Consider the following 17,822-nt stretch of genomic DNA (forward strand, 5'->3'; position numbering starts at 1 on the left):
CTGGTGTAGAGGCAACCGGTGCTGTAGTCGATACTTGGGTGCTAGTGGTGTTAGTGGTGGAGCTAAAACTCACTCCAGTTGTAAAAGGCACCTGTGGATTCTCAAGGAATAGGACATTGCCGAGCATGAAACCTCAAGGGTTCCAGTCTGGTATTCAACTACCCAGGCGTATCCGTTGCAAGTATCAGACAGAGGTCCAACACGCATTTGTCACTGCAAAACAGGAATCGAAGAACAGGTAAGATGCAGTCCATCCAGACTGTTCCAAACAATAGGAACCCAGAGGTGCTCAGTTTCCGTAGGCTAGGTGTGCCCAGATGCTGTACCATGCGTTCACAGTATCTCCACTCCAGGAGCACTTTTGCCATCTCGTTGGTGATTTAGCCGTCCATTGTGTATCAGATAAATGACAATCAAGATTCCCCCTATTGATAGCAGGATCAGAGGTAGACCTCCAAAGATGCTTCCAAATACGGAGTGCCTAAAGTTTGGAACAACTCCGAGGATTGTCTGAAAGGTGCTAAGAAATCCTGACCCTATGGTCTTAAATAGGCGTACAATACCACTTGTATCAGACATATCAAAGATTCAACCCACCATTTCTGCTAAATTAATGGGGCAGTTTGTACGTATACTGTATCTCAATCAAGGTCCTTGCGATTTGAAGATTAAAGGTCTCTCGAGCCTAGGTTAATGGTACTGTTTACTGTAAAATCATGGCTTTCAGTCTACTCAAAGTATCAAATTGTATAAAAGAAACATTCAACGAAGACCATAACGGCGCCTCCCTGACTGTACTTGTTGGGGGAAACATTACTTACATATAGCATGTAACCCTGGAGTTCACAGAGACCAGATAGGCAATGCTCGAAAGCATACAACAGCAACCTTGATCGTTCAGCATCAAGTAACTTCCATTCGAGGGCAACTCGAACACCAGTTTGATCATGGTAGCTTGAGCCCCTATCATGTGGAAGGACAAGTTTGCTACCGACACATTACAAGCCCTGTGCAATGAAATGTCCTGGCACATGAGAGAACCGCTCAAAGCGTTCTTGCAGTTTGTACCACTTAGAAACACTTCTCAATTCCCACTCTGGCATCGAAATCTATACAGTAAATCCCAGGATTCCTTAATTTAATCCTTACCCATTTTTTCATATTTGCCCGTCTGCCTTTGCTCAAGGCAATATTGAAACTGAAATGTAGTGACCGGTAGAGTTATGTGGCCATGGATAAGGCATTCAGTAGACGGAGCTTCCGCTACTGTAAATAGTAGTCAGACCAGTTCTTCAATACGCAGCATTGTATATTTAGCTCCCCTTTGTGCCATTTCAACCTGTTTATCTGTTTGATTATAGTTAGAAACGGATAAGTACTGTTTATAAAACGCCATGGCACAAAGTCTGCACGCAATGATTGCAGCATCCAGCTCAATAATATGATGGAACGTAATTGAAATTGCGCGTGTTGTAATATGACCTCGGAGATGACCCCTTAGGAATTGAAGAGGAGGATTCAAAATGGTCTATCCCAACTCTATCCCTGCCCCCTATTAGGAAATGGTCACCTAGGGCCATTCAAATTAATGCACTGACAAGGGACCACAAACTAAGAGCCCTTAATGGCAGGACTATATCCGACCAGACAGGGGCACTGACCTTTAATAGACTCTCAGGGCCGTCCCGAATCGATTACATCCTAATGGATGTTGGATTCTGGGCAGACCTTATTGATATGGAGGTCTTTCCAAGTCAGGATAGTGACCACAATCCCCTGTGTTGTAAGTTCAACTGGGGTGTTTTTAATGACAGGCGGGCGAATGACACCTTAAAAATAACTAAAGAGGTTATCCCATATAACAATAACCGTAGACTGAAATGGGATAAGGCTAACCTTAAGGAGGATGATATAGGAATCATTAAATCCCTGGTAGAGGGTTTGTCTTCTAATTTAGAGGTCTGGGTCGGTGAAAATCGGATTAACAGCCCCCAACACACCTCCCTTGACTCTGCCTATAAAGCCACAATAGATCAAGTTGGCCAATTTTTTATCTCGAAAGGGAATAGTAACAGGGGTCCCGTTATACCCTCAACTCTTTGTAAACCATGGTATACAGATTACTGTAAGAGCAAAAGGAAAAATCTGACAAAAGCTCTGCTTTCAGGGGACCCTTTACTGGTTAGAGCGGCCAGGAAGGATTATCTGAAAACATTATCATTGGCCAAACTGGAGTGGGAGGAACAGCATTGGCAGGATCTCTCCAAGGCTGTGAGCAGTAGGAACCCGAACCTTTTTTGGGATTTGATTAATAGGACAAGGCAGAGAAAATCGCAACCATTGGCTGCTCATATAACTAGCCAGCAATGGTTTACTCATTTTTCATCCCTATATGGAGACTTGGAGGAAACAACTAGCCCTGGGGTGAATAGTCTGGGTGAAGGGGACCACCTAGGGGATAATGCCCCTTTATTTTCGACCTCAGAAGTAGTGATGGCGATTAGACATCTAACCCCTAAGAAAGCAGCCGGGCAGGATGGGATTCCTGGAGATCTGTTGATGGCGGAGCCAGAGGCCTGGGCCAAACTAATTGCTATAATAATGAATCTGATCACGAGGGGACACCAGGTACCAGACTCCTGGAAAGGGGCCGAGGTAGTTACTGTGTTTAAGAAGGGGGCAAGAGATGACCCTGCGAACTACAGACCTATCAGTTTGATAGACATAATCCAGAAAGTGGTCGGCAGGGTCATCATCTCAAGAGTAGGCGATTGGATAGAGGAGGCCAGTATCCTCTCCCACTTACAAGCGGGTTTCAGAAGGAAGGTAGGCACGATGGACCAGGTCTTTCGTTTTTTTGCCATCTATTGGAAGGCGGTTACCATCAAGAAAGGCAGTTTGTATATGGCCTTCATAGATCTCAAGACAGCGTTCGACCTGGTCCCTCGTACAAAACTTTGGGAAATACTTGGAGAGATGGGTTTTCCCAGTGGACTTCTGAACCTAATCGTAAAGCTGCACGAGGGGAATTATGCGAGGGTTAGATGGGGATCCCAGGGACAACTAACAGATAGGATCCCAGTGCGGAGAGGAGTACGTCAGGGCTGTGTCATGGCTCCGACCCTCTTCTCCTTATTCGTAAATGGAGTGGTGGACCATCTGAAGGGGGTGGAGACGGATGCCCCATCCCTGGCGGGGGAGAGAATCCCCACACTCCTCTTCGCTGATGACACCCTATTAATTTCCAAATCCCCGGTGGGCTTACAAAAACTCTTGAATCGGTTTAGCTCCTTCTGCACTAGCCGAGGCTTAACCATTAATACATCGAAAACCAAATTGATGGCTTTCGCCCCCTCAAAAAGATTTAAAAATAATTTTGTGCTCAATAGTGCTCCCCTCGAGCTGGTCGAATCTTTTGACTATCTTGGTGTCCAGATAAACAGCCGCATAACCTGGAAGGACCATCTTTCCAAAATGTTACTCAGTCACCGAAGAGTATCCGGGGTGACGCTGAAGGAGCTCCGTGAATCAAGTAGTAAACCGGTCTCCCCAGCTATGGCCATCTATGAGGGACAGATTCTTCCTGCGGCACTTTATGGCTCCGAACTTTGGGGGTTCGAAGGGGTTTCAGATCTGATGACAGCGGAAAATAATTTCTTTAGGAAGGTGGTAGCTCTTCCCGCTTCCACCCCAATGATCCCACTAAGATTAGACCTGGGCAGAAGAACACTAAAGGACTTGGTGAGGCTACGCCCGTTGCTCTTCTGGTCCCGTTTAAGAAGAACTGAGGAGCTCGCAAAGTATGCAGAAGTGTTGGACGATCTACTTTTACTGGACACGGGTAAAAAAATAGGATGGCTAAACAAACTGAAAGAACTGGCTTTCAATTTGGGTCTAAGAGAGGCATGGGAGTCGCAATCACCGCCACCCAAAGATGTGATTAAAAAACTATACTGGGACTGGGTACAGAGCAACGCTACGAGGGTTACGAATGTGGGCTCACTTACTGATCAATTTTTGTCAATTAAATGTGTGAGAAAATTGGAACCCTTTCTCGACTTGATAACCAAACCGTTGGATCGAGCGTTGTACCTAAAACTGCGATATGGGACGCTCCCGGTGCATGACTTTACGGTGAGGTGGTCGAATTCAGATGCCCTCTTGCGCGCATGCCCTGGCTGTGCGGCACCAAAGGAATCGGTGGCTCACTTGTTTTTCGCCTGCCCAGCCTACAAAGGGGTACGGAAATTCTGGTTGAAACCCGTCTGCAGGGAATTAGGGTTGAGGTGCCATAGCCAGGCACTACGCGTCCTCTCTACAGATTCTTCATCTGCCATTATGATTTGTGGGGTGGCTAAATTTTTGGGAAGTGCGTGGTTGACACGCTCCCGCTTACTGAAACTGCACCCGGGGGGTCCTACAGGCTGATGATGAATTCACTGTTACCAAACTAATGAATGAGGTGCCCATGCTTTTTATTGTATTTTATTAACTTTTTTACTGGTAAATTGGAAATGTATATGTATATGTATTCTTTTATGGTGATCAATTTGCCGAATAAAGATCTAACACTTAATATGACCAAATCTTGTTCTAGCATGTCTATCGCAGAAGACACCATGTTGCCTAAAGAATATATTCTGGAGGACAAAGTTGTTAACCCATTGTCTACCACAGCTAACGATTTTTCTAAGTTAATACAGTCTATGTCCCGTATTTTCTCAGCGGCCTCTTGTTGGGATATTTTCCAGATTTCATCGCATGCAGCGTAAATGCCAGCATATATGAAACATTTCTGACGTGTCTTTCTGAGACCTAGTAAAAAAATCCCTAAGATCCATTTCTTGTTTGAGTAAGGTTAAGTATTGTTTCACTTCTGTGAGTGTTGAGGTTTCTAGCCAATCAAGGCACAATTCCCAACACTAAAGGATGTCACTACCCCTGGGTGTTTTCTTTGTATATAACATGGGTTTGGCCTGTGGATACTGTACCCTTAGGTAATACCCAAGAATATTTCATGACATATGTTTGTGTCTAATCCTAAACCACACATTCTTTCCAATGTGGTTCTGTTCTATTGTACTGTAAAATGTCTACTGTTGCCCCTTCCTTTGTAGTTGAATTTTGCCACCCCTGTGATGGTGTTGGAAACCGAGGAGTGCTAAGGTCCTTTATCTTGGCAAACCCAAGACAGGATGTCTGCTGCACAGTTTCGTTTAGAAATATAATCTGCTGTGGAATGAGGCATGCTCTAAATAGCACTTCTATTCCCTGGACTTGCCAGTCTCTAGAACCCCTGACTTATTTTAAGTTTATTGTGTCTTTCCATAGATTAAAACCCTGTTCAGACAATTGGGAAATAAAGGAAGCAGAGTAAAACTGTTTGGTGTTAGTCAGCATAATTTTCAGTGCCGATGTCAGTGTAACCTTATAATGATATGAGGTCGGATCAGGGGTGTTAAACCCTGAAAAATATGAAACTTTCTGTGCAAAAGTTTGCGAACTAGTTTTTGGTGGTGTAGGGCAATGTTCCCATTGATGATACTCAAAAACATTTCTAGGTGGAATAGATTTGTGCAGAAAATGATGACCATAATGTTGGTAACAGTACAAAGTGTGATAGTCTGAATTACCTTCTAATATTTCAGTATTCGGGAAAGCAGCAGTTTTTTCTAAATCAGACAACATGTTATTAACAGTTTCACATCATCAGAAAAAAGTACTGAAGGTAATGATATCACTTAATGAAATTTTAAATAAATGAGGAATTTTTTAAAAGGTCGGTCGGGCCGAATATATCGAAAACAACTTTGCCCCAAACTATACCATCTGGTATAGGAACTGCTGAAATGTTCACTGATGACAAGTCTCTTTGTTCACGATGTGATGATTGATGTGGCTTTAAAATCAAGTTGACCTTTTGGGCTGTAGAGCTTTTCTGAAGATATCTTCCATTAATAAGCATGCTAAATGTTATAACGAAGCCTAGCCAGAAAAGAAAAAACAGTTTCCCATTAATTACCCAGATTTCTACCCAAGGCGATACCAGGTATGTCTTTTGAAGAAAGTGAAGAAAGTTCTTGATTTGCTGCTTGAGTGATTGTTTGGCTGGCGTCGTATCCAGTTCACTTGGATCTAAAGAAAATGTATCAAAGTTCATGAAGTAGCCAGAAGCAGTTTGATCAATTGTTGGAATTGCATTGGAATTTGTTGAAATTGTATTTTGCTCTTGTCGAGGCATGTCGATGTAGACGTCTGTGCATTAGGTCTAATTGCAACTTGGGTGTTGGTTTGAGTTTGATTTTGAAGTTTAACTTCGGGTTCAAGGGGAATGAGTTCCATAGCATTGTTGCATAGTCCTTCATTCCGTACAGGTGGCCCTTCAAACATGATGAGTCTTTCTCTTTGAACTTCTTGGATTGTAGCGAGAGGAGGGCATCTACTACAGTGGAGTCCAAGAAGCCTACAGTTTAGTATCAGCAACCTAGTATGGTTTGATTAATTCAACTGAGAGAATCTTTTTTCTGGCAAGAGGCCGGAGCAGCACAGTTCTTGTTCCTTGTACTGCTATGACCGGTACAGGCTTTCTGTAGGATGGCCCAAATTCTTTCTTGTCCGCTATTTTTTCTCTGACCAGATCCCTGACTTTTGGGATCCAGACAGTTCTTGGCATGACTACTTAGACTTCCCCAGTGGCGGTCGGTTTTGTGAGAACGTTACTTTGTCTTGTCCTGGATTCATTTAGATCATGTAAAACACGATCATGGATATCAAATGGTTTCCCATCCGCCACTGTGCCTTCACAATCAAGACCAGGTACCCACATTCTCATCCCAAATAGGACCTCATTTAGAGTGACACCCCCTAGAGTACTTCTTGGCTGGTTATTGAGGACTCTCTGTACCCCATATAAGTGGTTGACCCAACTATCGCCCTTGCCTAATACCCTAGCTGTTAAAGATTGCTTTAAGCCCGGTTTTTCCTCTCCACAACCGAATTTCCCTCAGGATGGTACGGAGAGGAGTACTGCACTGCTACGCTCATACTTTGCACGGCCTCTTTGTAAGCTCGAGAGCTAAACACCAGGCCATGGTCAGAATGTAACGTGCCAACTGTGTATGTCCCTATAAAGACTTGCAAATCTTTTATAACAGTTCAAACGTCAGCCGAGCGCTGAGGCCATACTCATAGGAATCTTGAGCATAAATCCACTGCAACCATGATAAATTTTCAGCCCCATCAGATTGTAAGGGGCCGCAGGGATCCAAATGTACACATGCGAGTGGTTTGTCTGATTTTAACAATGGTGTCTGTGCCGGGTGTGTTATGGTGGACCCCTTCATCTGCTGGCAGATGTCACATTTCAAGACATAGTCTTTAATTTGTTTGGTTAGTCCTGGCCACCAATAGCGCTGTTTCAATAAAAAATAGTCGCTCTAATACCTGTGTGCGCGGAGCCCAAACCCTTGTGTGCTGCTTGTATTATCCCTTGCCTACGATCCATATTTGGTATTACTCTATCCCCCACTCCAGGAATCTGAGCATATGGAATGTTGTGTGCATCTAACTTGTAGGAGAACTTGAGTGGAAAGTATTTAGGTACTGATGAGCTGCCTTTGCGAGAAGCAAATACAGCCACCATCATATCACTGTCTATTCTCTTTTTAGAGCAAGTGATTGCAGCTACGGAAGCCGTGCGTACAGCCTCGTTTGCGGCTTCATCAGCCAATGAATTTCCTTCAATGTGAATGCCATCACGCTGATGACTCAATGTGTGTAAAGCATTCCCACCCAAACTGTCTCTGCCTAATTCTGCATATGCAGTTTCGATTATTTAGGGCAGTTTGTGTTGTTGATCCAATGGACCGAACTCCCTTAGGCATTGGCGGATTGCCACTGACGCTACTTCCCTTTTAACCTTAGCTAGTATTATGGCTGATATCTGTTCAGAGCAGACTCCGCTCCATACTCATTCTGTATTTGTCTCAATACATCGGGTATCACCACTAATGAAGGAATACTATGTGTTCTGGTATACATGGCAGCAAAGACTGTACTGCAAGTGGTACAATCCTCTAATGATAATGCTATTCCCATGGGCAAGCAGATTGTAAACATTCTGTGTTTTTCAAATGGGTTAGTAACCGGGAATACTGCCTCAAGCTGAGTTATTTTCTGAGCTACCAAGAATGACATTTGTTCATGTTTCATGGGCATTTTGCCCATTACCGCGTGTAATGTTTGTGGAGTTATTTTAGTTGCTGTACCTTAAGATTGAGTGCCATTTATTGCAACTGATGTTGGTTCGACTGTAAAAGTCCTCATGACTGTAGATTATAATGAAATATTTGTGTTGTATGTGTAATTCTGGTTGTGGCATTGTATCAATGTCAGGATGTGGTGTGTAGGCCGCTAATATTGGCCATGTTGCTCCGTCTCCTCTGAGCGGGCCTAATCTTACTTTGTTTCTTAAGTGAGGTAGGGTGCCTTTAAACCAGTGAAAATGTTCCTGGTACGTGTGTGGAACTTCTATGTCCTCGCAAGGACCATATTCCGCTGGTGCATCTCCCTCTGTGTAAGAGTGATATGTGTGTGTTCTAGCATCTGCTTCTGGGAACGTAACCCACAAATAGAATACCTCTGTTTTGTTTGATTTGTGTGCCTCAATTGCAAAAGCTAGTAAGCCACCCCTTGCTGATAAACCATGTTCTAGTTGTTTCAGGGTGATAGTACGTCTGAATTTAGGTGAAATGAGAACTCCATTCACCTCTTCATCTTCTGCTGAGAGGCGATGCTCCAATACTGAGTTATTTTCAGCCTCAGTCATTTTGAAATGAAGAAGTTTGTTCAAGGGAACTAAGATAAGTTGTTATGCACAATTTAGGAACATTATGTCCTTCAAGCTTGATTAACCAGCAACCAATAAATAGGATATTACGCCTACTCAGCTGTGGTGGATTTTTGCCCACCCACTCCAGATGTCTATGGTTTCTGTGAGTAGGGGTCTCTGATAATTTGCATGTCTGAACTACTCAGATTCTACTGTTCAAAAAGTACCCAACCAATGCTGGTGGCGCCATGTCGTGTATTTCCTATAGTACCCATGCAGAACCTGCACGTTTGGATAACATAAACTGTAGGATGTGTGGCAGACTAACTCTGAGCACCCCCACGGCGTATGTTAGCCTATATGCATTGAGCTAGCTCACAGTGCTGGTAGTGTCTCCTCTTATCAGGGAGAGAATAGTTTCTGGCAACCTTTAGAACATGACAACCTTGTCCCCTCAGGATCGTGGAAACAATGTACTACTTTTCACTCAGTCAATTGTGCTCATTTAGTTTATCTCAGAGAAACACAGAATAAACATTCTGGGCGTTTCAATAAGGGTTTATTGAACAGTTGTTATTCTCGTGTAAAATATATGACCTGCAACAACGATTAGACCATAGCAGAGATATATGATTAGCAGTACAGTGAATATAAAAGGATAGTACAGGTTTACCATCTTGCAATAAGCATGAATAAATACATGAATATAAAATGCATGATAAAAGTGTGCGTACTCCTACGATGCCTATCAAGATGTACCTAAGTGTACCTAGCATGTGAGTAGGTGTGAAGCCAAGAATCCCTCCAGGATTTAGTCGAACCCCATTGCCTGAGGTGTGAGAATGTGGAAGCCCTTCTTGGTCTCGAGTTGGACACCCCGCAAGGGATGTGTTAGACCATTGTCAGCTGTAACGTCTGCATGCAGGAACCTCAGCATCTCTGGTCAGTGTATCGGCCTGGAAGTCTTGGTTCCCTCTAACCAACACTAGCAAGAGGTGCTATATTTATACAGAAAGTATCTAGGGCTCCTTTGTCCCTTGTTGCTTGTGTGGACATCAATGTAATGGGTGTTTCCCAACAGTTGTTATTCTCGTGTAAAATATATGAGCTGCAACAACCATTAGACAGTAGCAGAGATATATGATTAGCAGAACAGTGAATATAAAAGGATAGTACAGTTCTACCATCTTGCAATAGGCATGAATAAATACATGAATATAAAATGCATGATAAAAGTGTGCATACTCCTACGATGCCTATCTAGATGTACCTAAGTGTACCTCACATGTGAGTAGGTGTGAAGGCAGGAATCCCTCTAGGATATTAGGGTACCTATATGAAACATAAAACCTGTTTTCCAGAGCTATGCCAACACCTTTTGGAGCGTGAGTTCTCTGATTCCAGGGAGCTCACACTGGAGGCAGACCTTTTGGTGGATTCCGGAGGGTCTGAAGAAGCATCTGGGGGTGATCATGAAGGAGGTAGATCAGGTTTTCCCCAGCCAAGTGAAGTAGGGGAGGGTTGTGAAGCTCCAGATAGGTCCCAAAGTAGTGGGAGGGGTGTAGGAACCCATGTCCTGACTCAGAGGAGAAGGAGCGGGAGTGGGTTGTGTCCGGAGGGGCCCGAAACCCAGTCTTAAGGCCTGGTTGGTTTCATGAGGGAACACCGGGAGGGGCTTAGTCTGTACCAGAAGGCCATTCCCTGAGGGGGATCCCAAGGTGTCAGTTGAGCTGTGGGAGACTGCTGTAACTAGCATTTCACCAGCTCTGGTGTCTGGTAACACCTCTCCATTTTGAGGGGGCGGGATGAGTCCAGCGAGAGGGGTGGCGGGACGCAGTCCCGAGTGGAAGGAGCAGTGGGTCAGGGGTTGCCAGCTCTGAGGTCAAAGCCCTCCAAGACTGACCCTGGTGAGGCCACTTCTGGCCTGGGGGGGTCTTCAAGCTCTGTCATGTGCACATGCGGCGGGAGACCTGCACCAGGCAGATGCTTACACAACTCCAGAGTAGTGTGTTTCCCTTGGGGGTGTGGGGGGTTGGTGTACTCCCCCAGAAGTCCTGGGTTGCCAGGCACAGGTCCAGCCTAAGGGTACAGACCCTGGGTTGGAGGGCCAGGTTCAGGGTGTACCTGCTAACCTGGAGGAAGGGGCGACTGCTAACAGTACCCCTACTGGGTTATCTTCTGGGGGCACTGCACCAGGTGCGAGGGTGAAGGGCCCCAGTAAGGGGATGGAGAGAGGGCAGCCTCAACCCTGACCTCTGCCCAGTCTAAGGGTACAGACCCTAGGCTGGGATCCCAGTTGCAGGATCGAACCGCTGAACTGGTGGGCGAATTGTGCAGGACACCTGCCACAGGTGCCCTGACAATTCTGGAAGGGGTTACCGCTCCAGGTGGGAGGGTGCGGAGCCCCGAGGAGGAGGACCAAGTGTGGGACAGCCCATCCCAGTCTCCTGTCCAGCGCAGGGTACAGGCCCGGGGCGGGTGGGTCAGTGTCAGGATGCCATCCCTGACCTGACAGGAGGGAGAGCAGACAAAGGGTGCCAGGTGCCTGGGGTTACTGCCCCCACCCTCTGATGCCACAAAGGTTCGAGAGCCCTGAGAGGCATAAGGTCTGGGTCTCATCACTGACAACTGTCATTAGCCACTATGGCTTGCTCTCCTGGTGGGCAGAGTGGCCGGGGGGGACTGGAGTCACACCCTGGGAGTGGACTGGGCCACACCACTGTGTTGGCCATGTGGGTACGGTCTGCCTGTTGGGACACACCTGTGAGCAAGCTAAGGTAGGTGCTAAACAGATGGTGTCCACAGGTGACGAGAAGGGTTCCCCTATGGGTTAGCTTAGTATGGACGTGGAATCCAACTGGGTTCAAAAAGTCTTAGAACCAGAAAGTGCCCCCGCTGTTGTGGGCCAAGTGCAGGTTCTTTCACCTTAACCAGGGAGGGCCATCAAGGGATTGATTAAATCTACCCTGGCTTTAGGCTTGAAGGGGATTTGGTTAGACCTGGCTTTTACAGTGGGTTTATCCCCAGATTTTTTGCGTCGTGGTCTTCTGTTTCTGACCTGTTTTTGTTGGTTGTATGCCTGTGGGCACTTTACCACTGCTGATCAGTGCTAAAGTGTTTATGCTCTCCCTGTAAATTGTATGTATGGATTGGTGTTTCCATATTTGACATAATAGTCAGTCGCTAGTACAGTGTACTGTGTGTGCCCAGGCCCAGTAAATCAAATGCTGCTAGTGGGTCTGATTGCGCCACCCACATAAGCAGCCTGTAAATGTAACTCAGGTCTGCCATTGCAGAGCCTGTGTGCAGTCTGGTACTGCCATGTCGACTCGGCAAGTGCACACACGTGTCAGTACCTAACCTTCCCTTCTCTTACATGTTAGTCACCCCTAAGGTAGGCCCAAGGCACCCCTGTATGTGAAAGGTAGGACATGCCCTGGTGTGTGTGGTATGTCCCGATAGTGAAATACTGCGAATTTCCTTTTTCAAGGCTATCTATTCCCACAGGATAGATTGGGGAGTTTGCTTATAACATCTTATAAACATAACTACCCCTGGGAACAAGGTAGGAAAATAAATTTCAGTATGCCTGAACATTTTAAAAAGCAACTTTTAGTGAGAGTGATTTTTACATTCTGTGTTTGAAAAAAACACTTTTAGAAAGTAGGTATTTTCTTGCTTAGCCATCCAGTGTACCTCTGCTAGGATGTGTATTGACTGTCTGGATTTGTAGTGACAGGGGTTGGAGATGTGCAGTGGCTCCAGAGAGTCTGGATGAGTCAGTGCTAGGCTGAATAGGCCTGGTCTGCATTTGGAATGGTGGGAGGAGTAGCACCTGCATCTGAATAGGGCTGTGCCTGCCTTCCACAATGATGGTTCCCTTCCCCTGTGATGTGTCTGAAGGCAGGACTCACACTGACAATGGAGTTTGTTGTGCACTTGCAAAGTGCCCCCCAGAACTGGTATGGACTGGGCTCAGAGCCCTTGGCCAGGAGAGAACAAAGAGATTTACTGTTTAAAAGAGGGGCCCTGACCCCAGACTTTTAGATCACTTCTGCTAAGGAGAAGAGCTGCCCCTGTGCTGTTTTCTGTCTGGGGTTGGCCTGCAGTGGCTACCTTCTGCCAAGAAAAGGGAAAAGGGGCTTTGCTGTTTGCTGTGTCCCCTGCTTGAGGAAGATCTCCAAAGGCTTGAAGAAGAGCTTGCCTCCTCTTCTGAAGTCTCGGTACACAAGGACTTCACCCCCAGCTCCCCTGAACTTCCTTCCTGGGAGTTCTGACCTGCCAAGAGGTGGCTGTAGCTGTTCTAGGCCTCTTGAGGTTGTTCTGGTTGTTGGGAGCTGAAAAGCAGCAGTAAGGAACCAACACACCACTTCCCCAAGAGCAAGGAACTGATGCACCACCTTCCCTGAGTGTAAAGAACCAACGCTTCACCTTCCTTGTGACCACTTTTTGTTTGTGTACGCGATGCATCCAAGGTACTTTGTGTGAAAAGTGTTGCATCTGCAATTTGCTTTGAACTGAACTATTTCTATCATTTGAAAGTCATATTTTTATTACTGTATTGTAGATTTTTGTCATTTGGTCTTGTGTGGTTTAGATAAAGATTACTTATTTTTCTAAACTGGTGTGGTGTCCATTTGTAGTGTTTTCACTGTATTACTGTGTGTGTTCACAAATGCTTTACCCACTTCCTCTGAGATAAGCCTGTCTGCTTGTGCCAATCTACCAAGGGGGTGAACAGGGGTTATTTTAGAAGTGTATCCCCTGTACCCTGACTAGAATCAAGGTTCCCTATTTGGGCAATGGTACCTACCTCTGCCAACCAGAGACCCCGATTTCTAACAGTCATCTTCAAAGTAGACCACTCCCTCAATTCCTTTCACGATCTGACAAATCATCCTATGAAAAACACTAGCTACTGACGAGAGGACAAACAGCATTCTAGTGAACTGAAACACCCCTTCAGTTGTGATGGATGCTGTGAGGTGCTTGGAATCTCGGTGAGGCTTCATCTGATAGTATGCGCTTCTCAAATCAAGTTTAGAGGACAACATACCCCTTTTAACAATAACACCAATTCATTGCAATTGTGAAAAGGGTAATTGTCCATTACAATGTTTTGATTCAGGGTGTGCAAGTCCATGCAGAATCTACAATTACTATCAGATTTGCATGTGATGGCGACCTGAGAAATCCAACTACAGTTTTCTATGGGTTTCTATATCCCCTGATCTACAATTTCCTCCAACATCCTGGCCTGGCAATGATAGGAGCTTTACGCACCAGGTTTTGAACTGATAAAGCCCCCGGTTTAACCATTATTTTATGAACATATTTTTTAAGTTCACCAATCTCATCTGAAAACACTATGCTTGCTCCCTCCACAATCTCCTCCACTCTGAGCTCATCAACCACAAAGACTTGATTAGGTGCTCTGGGATTGATGAGTAAACGTAAATCCTACTAGTGCTCCCATACTAATATTGGGGGTCCATTTTTCACTACATGAACCTTCCCTCTCACACAGCTCTCTTGGAAACCTATATCAGTTAGCATATATCCCATTATATCTATCTTCTCCCCTTGGTATTCCCCCTGGGTTGATATCTTTGGGAAGCAGACGTGCTTTTGGCCAATGTAACATACACAATATTCTAGGTATGACTGTATGAAGAGAACCTGAATTCACCATAAGCTGGATGGTGTATCCTTTCATTGTAAACAAAGCTTTGGGTCTAGACCTCCTTCCCAAGCTATCCTAACCATCTATGCATAGAATCCTACCGGCTTCTATATTGCCATCCTCTCTACTTCCTTGCACTGCCACCACCTTGAATTTACTATTTACATTACACATACAGGCAAAATGCCCCTTGCGTCCACATTGTCTGCACGCCTTACCAATAGCATAACAATTCTTGGAGCCAGCAGTCTGAAAGCTGTGCCCAAACCTGGTGCACATTCTTTCTGGTTGTTTGAAAGTCTCTAATGGTTCTGTAACATTTCCGGCATTTCTCTTATTAAAAAAACCTTTTTTTACATTTTTAGAGTACCTATTATCCGTGCAGAGAATTCCACTTTCCTCTTGCTCAACACACAACACCTTTGTATTGTAATATTTTATTTTATTTTCCTTCAAGCACTGATCAGATTGTTCTACTACTTGTGCTGTACTAATGGCATCATGTAAAAACTGATTTTTTGCCACCCACAACCTATACTGCATTCTTTTATTCTTGCACTATACTATTGGTTGGTCATGGATCACCTCATCCCTCATGGCCCCAAACTGACACTTAACTGACAGCTCAAGCAATCATGTAACAATCTGGCGTACCGTCTCATCTACATTCGGTGGTTAGGTATAAAATCGATGTGTACGCATAACTATATAGGTATGTTTGGAAAATCATTTTTCTAAACTAGCTTTGGCCTCTAAGTACACATTAGCAATAGGCTGGCCATCAATATCCACCACTGCTGGTAAATACTTAAAGACCTATTAGTCTTCCTTGCCTGATGTGCTCAACCACAGAGCTTTCTTTATGAGTGCTAAACTCCCTCTCATCTAAAGTGTCAATATAATTTTCGAATACGTCCACCCATTCTTCCCATTTAATAGTGGAACTACAGGTTGAGATCAAAATAACGGAGGAGGAATGATTTTTGTATCTATCATTACCCGGAACTACCACTAGCAACAATATCAATAATATGTTAGGCAAACTTCCAGGTTTGCCTATCACTGAAGATAAAGTTCCAGTTGTCTGTGTTTAAGTTGTGCCTATCACCATTGAAGAAGAAAACTAGTCATAAGGTGTGCCCATCAATGTAAAATGAAGGTTAACATTTTTTAAAATATTTTTATTGAGTTTTTTAACACAAACAAAACCCCCCCATACAAGCTCTTTATCATTTGGAGCCCAATACTGGATACATTGCATATAATCAGTTTTCCAGTTGAGTCGTATCAATACCCTGATCAATGCCATATTATTCTTCTCAACTTCCTCTCTTTACATCAGTATCTATGTCAGTGTAAGCATCCAGTACCACTCGCATTTTTCTGGGCGCCCACCTGGGGGCTCCCTTATTAATTTGCCTCTTCCTCCCACCTCCCATCCATTCCCTCCCGCCGGTGTGCTCTAAGGACGTTAAGCCAGGGTCTCTCTCCTATCCCATAACTGTAAGGTGTGTTAATATTCTGTTATGCTAGGGTTGCTACCCACTTCCGGCTATGCTTCACTTCCATGCTCCAACAGCCACCCTCAAGCTGCCTAGATACTGCCTTTTTCACCAATCCCTGTAGAAGTCTTTGAAGAATCAGAGTCCGAGACCGATTCCAGGGCCTCCCATGCCTGTGCCGTTTCAATCGCCTTCTCATTATTCGCTCTTCTGGCCTGTTGGAGCCTGATCATACTTTCGCTAGTTGCCCGGGTTGTGAATTCCGCCCTCCAACGATCAATGCTATGGCCCTGCTTAAATTTCCATTTTCTAGTCAGTTCCCGCTTGGCCAACAACAACCCCAGGTCAATGAACTTGCTCGTAACCTTATTTCTCGCCGTGTGAGGGAACCAGCGCAGAATACATACTCCCAAATCGGGTTCTATCTGCCGGTCTGTCACTCTGCACAGGGCTTCAACCACCTCCTCTCAATACGTTCCTAGCTGCAGGCAACTCTACATCAAGTGCCGAAAGTTAGCTGCCTGCAAGAGGCATCTGGGGCAGCATGCCGAGTCCACATTAAAGTATTTATTTATCTGCCCCAGGGTTAAGTACTCCCTGTGCATGGCATAGAAGTGAATAAGCTGGAATTGAGCGTTACGTGTGCTCTTCCACGCCCTTTCTTCCAACTTGTCCCATGTCGACTCAGGTATTTCATTGCCCAGGTCCCCCTCCCATTTTCCGCGGTTGAAGCCCCTCTTCAATCATTTGCCTATACAGACACATTATTGCTTTCACCGTCCCCGCCGCCATTACTACACACTGGCATGTCAGAGACGTTTGTGGCTCCATCAATCCTTCACCCCAGTATTTCTGTATTGCAGACACCAGGGTGGTATGCAGTAAGGAGTCTCCCCTGGGCAATCCATATCTATCCTGCAGTGCCTGGTAAAGCAATAGTGCCCCCTCCTCATACAGGTCGCCAACCATCAGTAATGCCAATTCTTCCCATCCTGCTAGTGCCGACCAGTCGCCTCCATGTGGGAGGACCGTGCACATCCATAGCGGTATCTCCGATGCATATGGGTGGATGCCGCCCCCCCCTATTCCTGCTTCTATTCCAACACGCTCTGAGCGCTTTCTCCTCGTAGGTCATCGAGTCGTCCCGCAGCCGCTGGCCCAGTATTATAAAAGACAGAACGTGTCGCAGAAACCATCGGCCCTCCGGGCCGTCCGGCCCCCTGAACTCCCGAGCAGTTGCCTGCGTGAGCCATTGCAGCTGGGCCGCTGGGTAGTACAGTTCGAAGTCCAGAACTGCACAACCCCCTTTCGCTCTAGGCCTCATCATAGTGTTCAGGGCCACCAGCCTCCTACCGCTCCCCCAAAGACATCCCCCTACCATAGTTTTGAGCAACCTGAACATCCGACCCGGTATCCAGAGTGGTAGTGTCCTGAAATAGTACAATAATCTTGGCAGCGCCACCATCTTCAGAAGCGCTACCCGTCCTGCCACTGACAGTGGCAGCGTACTCCAGAACGCCATGCTCCCTTTGATCCCCCGCACTGCTCTATTCACATTACCTTCCAGTAAGTCCGCCTGTTCATGGTAAATGTTTGTTCCCAGGTATGGCAGGCAACAGGGCTCCCACCGTAGTCCCCTCAATCCCTCGGGGGCTCGCATTGCTCGGTGCACCTGAAACACACTAGTCTTCTCCCACTTCACGCGCAGCCCCGATGCCACCCCAAACGCCCTCAACAAGAGCATCGCTCCCCCTAAGTCCTCGCCAGGGGCCGTCAGAAACATCAACAGGTCATCCGCATATAACAA

This window comes from Lissotriton vulgaris, chromosome 5, assembly GCF_964263255.1.
Source record: "Lissotriton vulgaris chromosome 5, aLisVul1.2, whole genome shotgun sequence".
Lineage (NCBI taxonomy): Eukaryota > Metazoa > Chordata > Amphibia > Caudata > Salamandridae > Lissotriton > Lissotriton vulgaris.